Source organism: Phascolarctos cinereus, unplaced genomic scaffold (assembly GCF_003287225.1).
Source record: "Phascolarctos cinereus isolate Bilbo 61053 unplaced genomic scaffold, phaCin_HiC Scaffold_4;HRSCAF=312, whole genome shotgun sequence".
In the NCBI taxonomy this organism is placed as follows: domain Eukaryota; kingdom Metazoa; phylum Chordata; class Mammalia; order Diprotodontia; family Phascolarctidae; genus Phascolarctos; species Phascolarctos cinereus.
In genome coordinates this window covers 88522995-88532339 of record NW_027555847.1, presented here as the reverse complement: position 1 = coordinate 88532339, position 9345 = coordinate 88522995, and positions in this window count along the sequence as shown.

Genomic DNA, 9345 nt, shown 5'->3' with positions numbered 1-9345 from the left:
GCCCTAAGGGAAGACTTCTTCCTCAACGCACTCAATTCCCACTGCCCGCACTCAATTCCCACTGCCCGGTATCAGTGTTAGGTCCCTGTTTTATGGCTTTTCATATTCCCCAAGGTCTATTCCAGACACCCAGCATGGGTCTCTAATATTGAAGCATTCATTCCGAATGCAGAATCTGGATTTGAATCCTGGCTGTGCTACTTACATTCGTGAACCTTGGACGGGTCACAATCTGTCAGGGCCTGTTTCCTCACATATAAAATGAAAGGGTTGAACTGAACTGGCTTTTTGTGATCCTGTGATTTAGAGCTAGAAAAAGCCTGAAGAGATAATGTCATCTAACTTCCTCATTAAAAAAAAATCTTTTATTGATGCCTTTTATTTTGACATTGGAGCAGAAGGTGGCATAGTGGAGTGTTAGTCCTGGAGTCAGCAAGTTGTTCTTATGGTTTCAGTTGTCAGCCCTTTTGGGATTTTCTTGGCAAAGATACCGAAGTGATTTGCCATTTCCTTCTCCAGCTCATTTTACAGATGAAGAAACTGAGGCAAATAGGGCAATATGACTTGCCCAGGGTCACACGATTTCTACATGTCTGAAGGCAGATTTTAACTCTGACTGTGACCTGGGTGAGTTATTTAAGCCTTCTGCCTCAGTTTCTTCATCTAGAAAATGAGCTGGAGAAGGAGATGGCAAACCATTCCAGTATCTTTGCCACGAAAACCCTAGATGGGGTCGTGGAAGAGTCAGACATGACTGATACTGAACAACAAAGTTTTACATCATTTCCAAATAGTATTATATCCCTCTCCTACCCAGTAGGCCATCCCTGGTTAACAAAGATTCTAAAGAGAAAAAAACAAAAGATAAGTAAAACACACTGACCACGATGATAGTATAAACGTTTGACACCCAGAGTTCCCCACAGCTGCAACAAAGGAAGGCACTTTTCACAACTCTTGTAGCCTCCCACTTTGTAGACAAAGAAACTGAGGCTTAGAAGGGGAAAAGGACTTTACCAAGGAGGTCACATAGGTATTAAGAAGTAACTCTGGGACATGAACCCAGGATTTTTCCCCTATCATATCCTCCCTTCTTCAAACAAGAACTCCACAAATAGGAGTGACAGACAACCCCCTCTGGTCTCCAGGGAAAGCTAATGTGGATTCATAAATAAATAAGCCCAGAGGACAGGAAGACATCCTCTAAGCTGGGGAGTCAGAAACTGGCATTTGCTCCCCGAGAGCCTCCTCAGGAATAGTTGGTACTTTTGTGACAGATGAGGTCCCTGAATTGTCACTCCACAGTTAGCTTTAATCTGTCAGCCTTTCAAACATCTAATGTTGTTTTAGGTTATACTGAGCAGACTCAAAAATGAGGGATCAAAATGTTAAGCCTGTCATCCTCTGTTCCAGTCAGAGACATACATCCTGTATGGCCTTCACATCTGAGTTACATGTTTTTAGGAAGCTTGAGTAACCAGAACATTGACCCAGATGGAGAGGAACTGGGGATTTCTTTAGCCTGAAGATCAGACTGGTGTGGGGGAGGGTCCAGGCAACACCCTCTACAGTCAAGTATTTGGAAGGCACTCACATGGGGAGGCCAAGGAGAAACGATCTAGGCACAGTGTAAGGAAAGCCTAACAATGAGATGTTCCAAAGTGGATAAATAGTGTTCTCTGTCACTGAGGTCTTCAGTCTGAGGGTATGTTCAGGTGGTTGTAGGAGAGCACCTCTGAGGCCTCCCTGATGATCGACAGAGCCTCATTTGAGGGCTAAGGTGTGGTGGTTTCCTTTCTGAGTGCTCAGTTTTCCAGAGACCCTGCCTCCAACCCCACTTCTCTTTTCACTTCCTGAGCCTACTCCTTAGGCCCCCATTATCCCTGTGCAGAGCTCTCTCCACCACTCACAGCCAAGAGGTGATCTGAGAATTCCTGCTCACGCCAGACCAACTACTGACTGTCTGCAGTGACAGGAAGAGACCCGCCAGCTCAGATCCGGCCCAGTGGTATAGGCCACCTTGCCTTCCTCTCTGCCAGAGTCCATTCCCTCTTGTCTAGGAGAGGCCTCCACAGGCCTCAAAAGAAAAAGGGAAAGGAGCAGTTTGCTAAGTTCACAGAGGGAGCAGCTCAGACAGGATCTGCCATCTGAACTTCTCATCCTTGGGGTGGGGGGGGGAGGAAGAAGGGAAGGCAGGAAGGATTGCTCAAAGACTTCTTCTAAAGGGCCTTTGCAAAACCTTCAGAGGCACAGTGAAAGGTAAACCCACTGCAGGCAGCTGAGTATTCAATGCACCTCAGGGGGGTGGGTCCAGGGGCAAGAGGCATTCCTTACAACAGGTCCTCAGTCAGTACCTACTCTTGGAATCCCTTCAGGAGGCGCCGAAAGGGCATTGGACAGACACGATATGCCCGATGGCTTCTTGGCTGTCCGCTCAACGGGAGTGATCGTGTCATTCCAAAGCGCTTTCTAGTTCAGAGTCCTTCAGAAGAACCAGTGGCACAGGCCATGGCAGTCCCACACATGCCCCTCCCTTCCCTTCAATGCCTGCTTTTTGCCATAAGGCTCCCTCTTCCTTTGTTTCGTCCTGTCCAGGAGTCTCTGGATTGTAAAAGACCTGTATTTTGGAGGAACTCTTCTTCCCCCAAAACAGTTACAAATAGAAAGGACTAGCAATTTTCACTGAGTCAAGACAAAGGAGGAGCTCTTAGAAGCTCTGATTACTTCTGTCTGTAATACCTCAAATTTGTGACATTGGTCTGGGATGACCCCTGCTCGGGGAAGGGCATGAAAGCTGAGGGTTGTGCCAGCTGCATTCCTGTTGAGCCATCCAGGGGCCCTGCTGAAGTGTTACTGTTGTGGTGGCTTGCCTTTCCTGCCAGCCAAGCTCAATCATTCACTGTCTCAACCTATGGGCTTTAACAAAACAGACAGGTTTTGATAGACAGGTTATGAGAGGCACCCAAAAGAAGAGGCCCTGTTCGATTTTCCTAAACTACTTACTGTACTGAGCTGTACAGAGTATGCTAGGAAATTATATTCATTTAACAAATGGGAAACAACCCCAGAGACTTTAAGCCCAAGAACTGACCTCCCCAGGCAGTAGGCTCATACAGACTTTACTAGACAGAAGAGCTGAATTTGAATCTCAACTGGTGTGGTGTGAAAATGTCAAATTTGGCAGAAATCTAAGAGATACTAATACTTTCAGGGTTGTTTGTGGTGAGGACAGCACTCTGTCAACCTTAAAGGGCAATCCCACTAGGAGTTATTATTAGCTAGGTCTCCTCCAGCTGTAAGAGTTGTTACTCCCTCCCACCCTACCCCTCAAGCTGGGGGAAGGGCCCCGCAGGAAGTTCACCCTCCTCAGCACCACAGCTCAGCCTGCTGGGCAGTAGTCACAGCCACTTCAAGGCCAGCAGCTGGGGACTGCTGCTGCCGAACCCTGAGACAGTTGGAGTGTTTTTTCCCCAGGAAGTGAGACACTATCTTTAATAAGCAGAGAAGCCTTGGGGCCCCTTTAACGGGGGGGGGGCCAAATGGCCCATCTTCAGGGGAATGAGGGAGCTGGGCATCTCCTTGCACGGGAGAGTAGGCCAGGCTCAGCAACTGGCTCTTCTCCACCTCTGCCTCCACAGTCTAAGATAGCCCAAAGAATGTATAATAGCAGCTACCTGTTCCATTCCACCCAAGTGCCTGGCAGCTCCAGGGGCCCAGCTGGAGTTCCTGGGGGCCCCAGAGGGGTGGGAATAGCTGAAGAAAGAGGAAGCTGGCCCCGTGCCAAAATAGTGGGTCCCCTCCTCTTCGATGGGGCAGCTTGTTCTCCCCCTCCCCCTCCTTGGGACAGGCTAGTATCTTCTTCCCATTTCTTGCCTTAGGAAACTCCCTGAGGGAAGGAGGAAGTAAGGACTAGCTTGTCCTTACTATTGCACAGGGAGAGAGATACCTGCCCTGATCTCAGTGGAAGGGGATGGGGCTGGGGGTACAAACAACCCCTGCCACAAAAGACGATGGGAAAAATACCAGGTTGAGGGTTCAACAGAGATACGTTGAGAATTTCCATTTAGTTCATAAGTACTCTTTTCTCTAGCTGGCCCCCGTCTTCCTCCCCAGTTTGCCCAAGTAATTAGTCCTCACTTGGAGGTCCAATGCAGGTGGGCCAGGTGCACCTCTGGCATACAACTCCAAGTTGTAAGTTGCCAATGAGAGGGCAAGCAAGGCCCCAGCAGCAGCGCTTCAGGCCCTGGGAGAGCTGGCCTAGGAGAGAAGCCCAGCTGTGGTAGACAAGAATCTGCCATCCTAAAGAAATTGAAGTGACTTGGGAGCAGTACCCCAAAGGCCAACTCTCCTCCAGCACTGACTGCCCTTGGCCCCCTAGAGCGGGAGGACAGAGAGGGATGGAGATCCCACAGGTGCCCAGGCAGGAGAGCAGGGAACGAAATCCAATTGCAGCTGGAATGCTCTGGAGACAACAGCTGCTTTTGGGATTCCGTTGCCCGCTGTCAAGCTCTTGGTGACATTTCAGCCCCTGGGGGCCCCCCAGGACAGAGAGGCCAGGACCCTGGCATAGCACATCATGATCCAGCACTTACCACATAGCACAGATGGGCCTGGCCCCTGCCTGGATTCTCCATGGCAGTGAAGGCTCCGAGGAGAAGAAAGCTCTCCTGGCGCGCGCGCACACACGCACACACGCACACACACACTCTCTCTCTCTCTCTCTCTCTCTCTCTCTCTCTCTCTCTCTCTCTCTCTCTCTCACTCTCTCTCTCCCACTCCAGCTGAGGCAACTCCAGGAAGATAAAGGAAGAGGCACCTGGTGAAACTGAGCCAAAGCAGGAGGAAAACAAAGCAGTCACCTGTGGCTACAGGAACAATGGGGGGGAGGGGTGGGGAGAACTAGAGAAGGAGGGGCAGGAAGATGGAGGCTACCCCTGGGACCTGGGGCCTAAAAGAGGGAGAATGGCTCCTTGGGAGCCAGGAAATCCGAGCTGCCTCAAACCTTAATCCGGATTAGGCCAGGAGAGACTCTCCCCCTAGGGATTATTACCAGCACAAGGAGGCTGCTGCCACTCCTTTAATGGCCCTCCCCACAGAGCACCCTTCACCTTGCACCCCAAACATAAGGTAAGGGGCCTCCTCTGAAGAGGTAGACCATTTCGAACAGGAACATCCACACCCCCCAGCCCCCCAAGGTCTTGGGGCTGGACATGGGCATTCCTCTGGCCTGAAAGAAGGCCATCCTGCTGGATCCAGCCTATGAGTCCCAGGGTAACACTTGAGGCTCTACAATAAGTGTTCTTCACAGTGATCTTGTGAGGAACTGGAAAGAAAGGATCTTCATTTGCAGACAGGCTCAGGAGGGGGCATCAGGCAAAGTCACCCAATACATGTTGGAGCCAGGATCAAACTCAATACCTGACTCCATCCAGTGGGTTATTTCCACATTGAGACACCAACCACTGAGTCCCAGGTTCTGGTCACTGCTTGGCTTGGAGGAGGACCTTTGAGAAGCCATAAAGAAGGAAATGAAGCCAGGACCGTGCAGAGTTTTGGTTGTCTGAAAGGAACCAGGCCCTGGGGCTGCAACAAGAGAGGAAGTGAATCCACTGAGGGCAGAATCAGCCTGGGGGTGGGGGGAGGGGGGAGAAGGGAGGGAAAGGTGGAGGGGAGCCTCCTTTTAGCTGCAGTGGGCATTCTGGAACTCGACATCAGAACCAGCAGCCCAGGATTCTAGGGGAAAGGGCGACAGAAGCCTGGGAGACTGTTTTTGGACTCTGTGCCCAGCCACGGAACCGAAGACTAGGTCTACTAAGTTACATATGTCTAACCCCAGGGGCCTCCATGGGGGTGCAGAGGAAGGAGGCAGGGAAGTACCTAAGCTTCTATACAAAGCTGGCCCTTTCTGCCCTAATAAAGATCTTCCTCCTTGTGCCAACCACAGGATTCAGAACAGGAAGGGACCTTAGAGATCACATAGCCTAAATTCATTTTATGTTGAGGAAACTGAGCCCCAGAACACAGGACTTACCTAATACAAAATCCAAACCTTGTTCCCCATGCGTGGAATGCCCTCCTTTCCGCTCCTCCACTACTTAGAGATTCCCTGCCTTCCCTCAGTGAGCTCAGGTGCCCCTTCCTCCACAGGCACTTCCCTGACCTCCAACCTTCCTCCTAGATCACAAAAATCACCACCACCACCACCACCCTAAGTTACCTTACAAATACTAGCTGCTTATTTATCTGTATAGAGACTATTTCCCCTGCAAGGTTCTTAGGGATAGATTCTGCTTTTTTTTTTCCTTTTGTATCCTTAATGCCTAGCTCCCACAGTCCTTGACACCTGGTGGGTGCTTAAAAAATTAAGGCTTGTTCACTGACTTCAATCCTCTTTGCAGTACACTCTCCCTTTCTACCAGCCAGGGTATCTACCCCTATTAATCTTGACTGCTCTACAGGCTGTAACACTTCCCTGTGCCCATCAGCCTTTCCACTGGCAGCAGAAGAGCAGAGAACCTCGTGAGGAGTCCCCTCGTCTATCCGAGGGCAGACCTCAGGGTGAGGTGGACGGCGTACTAGTCCTGAGAACACACAGTACGTTCATATTGTCTCTAATTTCTACCAAACTCTGTTGAAAAGGTCATATTTGTGCTTCATTCCTTTCCCATCAAGACATACAGTAATTATATAGTGGAAAATAATGCTAGACTTAACATGGTAGCTGAAGTGACTAGCCTGGGTGAACCCCAGCTAAGACATTAAATTTTTATCTGTAAAAAAGGGGTAACAATGCTTATACAATTTACATTTTTTGGGCTCTTGTGAGAAAAGTGTTTCATAAAATGTGAGATATACTGGGGGTCAGATGTCCAACCTCCCCTTTTCAGAGTTGGCTATAAAACAGGGCCTCAGGCCTCGGTCTGTGCTAATACAGGCCTGCACCCCAAGCTGTCATGCCAGGGTGCCCATTGGAGGGCAGCATTCTACAGCTAGATTTGGAGTCAGAGGTTTGGGTTCTAAAAGCAAATCAATCTCTCTGGGCCTTCACTTTCCTCATTTGTAAAGTGAATGTATTGAAAGTAAGCATCTAGATTTCTTCCAGTTCTAATCCTTCGATCTCTATCATGCTTCAGGATGCTAGGGCAGCCTAAGAGAGCAACTCTCTTCTGGCTGTTGTGTCCCATCTTATTGGGGCCTGCAGGAAGTTCTCTGAACTTGAATCAGGGTCTGGAGTACCATGGTGGGGAGAGGGGAGCATGAAGAATAGGAGAGAAACCTGTTGAGATCAGATGTTTTAAAGAAGGGTCTAATTACAGATTCCCAATTGTTATGTGACTGTCACCTCCAGCTTCCCACAGGACAAAGTTTCTAGTAACTCTTCCCTGCCCAGGCTTAGAAAAACCCAGTCATTAATAGGCAAGCCCAAAGGCTAATCAGGTCAGGCTATGGCCTTGGCCAGCTTGTGCCCTGTTGACCCCAACCCTAGGTTTGCCCAACCTATTGCCTTGATTCTTAAAGTCCCTATTCTCCTGGGGCTGCAAACTCTGCAGGATGTGACAGAGAGTAGAAGAGGAAATGCTTGTGGGAAGCCGAGGAGCCAAGAAGCAGGAATCAGAGAGAGTGTGGAATCCAAGGCCTAGGGGGAAATTTGAACACATCCACCCACTCCCTATAAGCAGCATGGCCTCTATTCCCCAGAATTATTGGAAAGAGCACATTCTGCTTCTTCCCCCAGGTAACTGGCAAGACCCGCCAGGGGGGGATCCCTGACTGCCTGCTTCCCAAGCTAAGATGTGTTAGTTCTGGCTGGGAGCATTGTACTCTCGTGGGGCCAGTCAGAAAGAAAAGAAACTTTCAGAAGACTTGTACATTTCAAAGGAAAACCAGAATTAGGCTATCCAGAATTACAGGATGTTGGCGCTGGGAAGGGGCCACAAAGACTCCCCATTTGGGTCACTTGTCTAACAGTCGGCAGCGCACCTCGGTTGTCTCCTCTCCACCATCTATGTCCAGCCTCAGCCCCCCACACGGCAGCCCCCCTCCCGTGAAGGCTCTAGCCACCGCCTCCTCCCTCTCCTACCATTGCGGGTGGCGGGGCTGCCTTTCGCCGGAACAGCCGGGGCCCCGGGAGCTCCTCGCCGTCAGCTCTGGCATCTGCAGCCTGCGGCTCAGAGCCGCCAGCTTCCTCCTGGCCGCGGCCACATGGCAGTGCCCGGAGGCTCCGACCTGGGCTGGCCGGCCCTCCCCCTGCCCCCTAGACTCGGCCGGGAAACCCTCCGCCCAGTCCGTGGGGGCCGGGGTGCTGCCTTGTCCACTGGGACTTTCTTCCGAGCAGCCTCGGGAGGGGTGCGGAGGGGGCACCAAAGGGGTGGGGCAGGTTCAGAGGCTAGTGTTGGAGGGGAGCGGGGGGACAGGGTCAGCCCACGGAGGGGGGGGTCCTGTGCAATAGCGGGCTGACAGGGGGAGCACCCCACATTCTAGGGAGGGTCCGGCAGAGGGGCTGGACTTGGGACCCGTCCCATAGACCGCTGACACGGAAGGGGCTCTGAGAAGGCGGCAGCAGGGCACGCTAGGGGTACGGGGCGGTGGCCCAGGCTTGGGGCGATCGATTTCTCGCGTGGGTGCACTGCAGGACAGTCAAGCCCTGGGGCAGGCTGGGGTCCGAAGGGGGGGTTAGGTCGGGGCCCTCTTACCTGCCGAGGCCCCGCGTGGCACAGGGAGGGAAGTTTCCCCTCCGGTGCGGCCGGGTAGCCAGCTGGGGCGGGGGAGAGGGAAGGGGGGGGAGGCGTACGGAGATGCGCCGCGCCCCTCCCCGAATGCGTCGCGAGCCGGACCCCTCCGTACGCGGGCCACCGGGCGCACTCCTCCGTCTCGGTCGCCCCAGTCTCGGGGCCCTTTATATCGGCGCCGCCCCCGCCCCCCTCCCCCGCCGCGAGCACCCGCCGCAGCCAATCAGAGTTCGCCCTACCTCCCTTTAGACTCCGCCCCGCCTCCCCAAGGCCACCAGGGCGGAGCTTGGGCTGCTGGGCCGTGGGCCTGGGCGGAGGGAGGAAAGGAAAGAGGGAGGGAAGGTTTCCTCCCTCCCCACCCCATCCCTCCTTCCTCTCCCCCCCTCCCAGGGTGCGGGGCCGCCCCCTAACGGCCGAGTCCCCGACGGTTGGGAAAGTTCCAGGGCGCCGACGGGATTGGGCGGGGCGCCCTGCCTGAGAGTGGTGCCGTTGCCCCCGGCCTTGAGGACTCAAGGGCTGGGAGCAGCGCAGCCCCAGGGTGCAGCATTACTAAGCCCTCACCCTCCACGGTCTCGAGACCCCTAGTCCTGTCCTTGCAATCCTGCCGCCCCCGGCC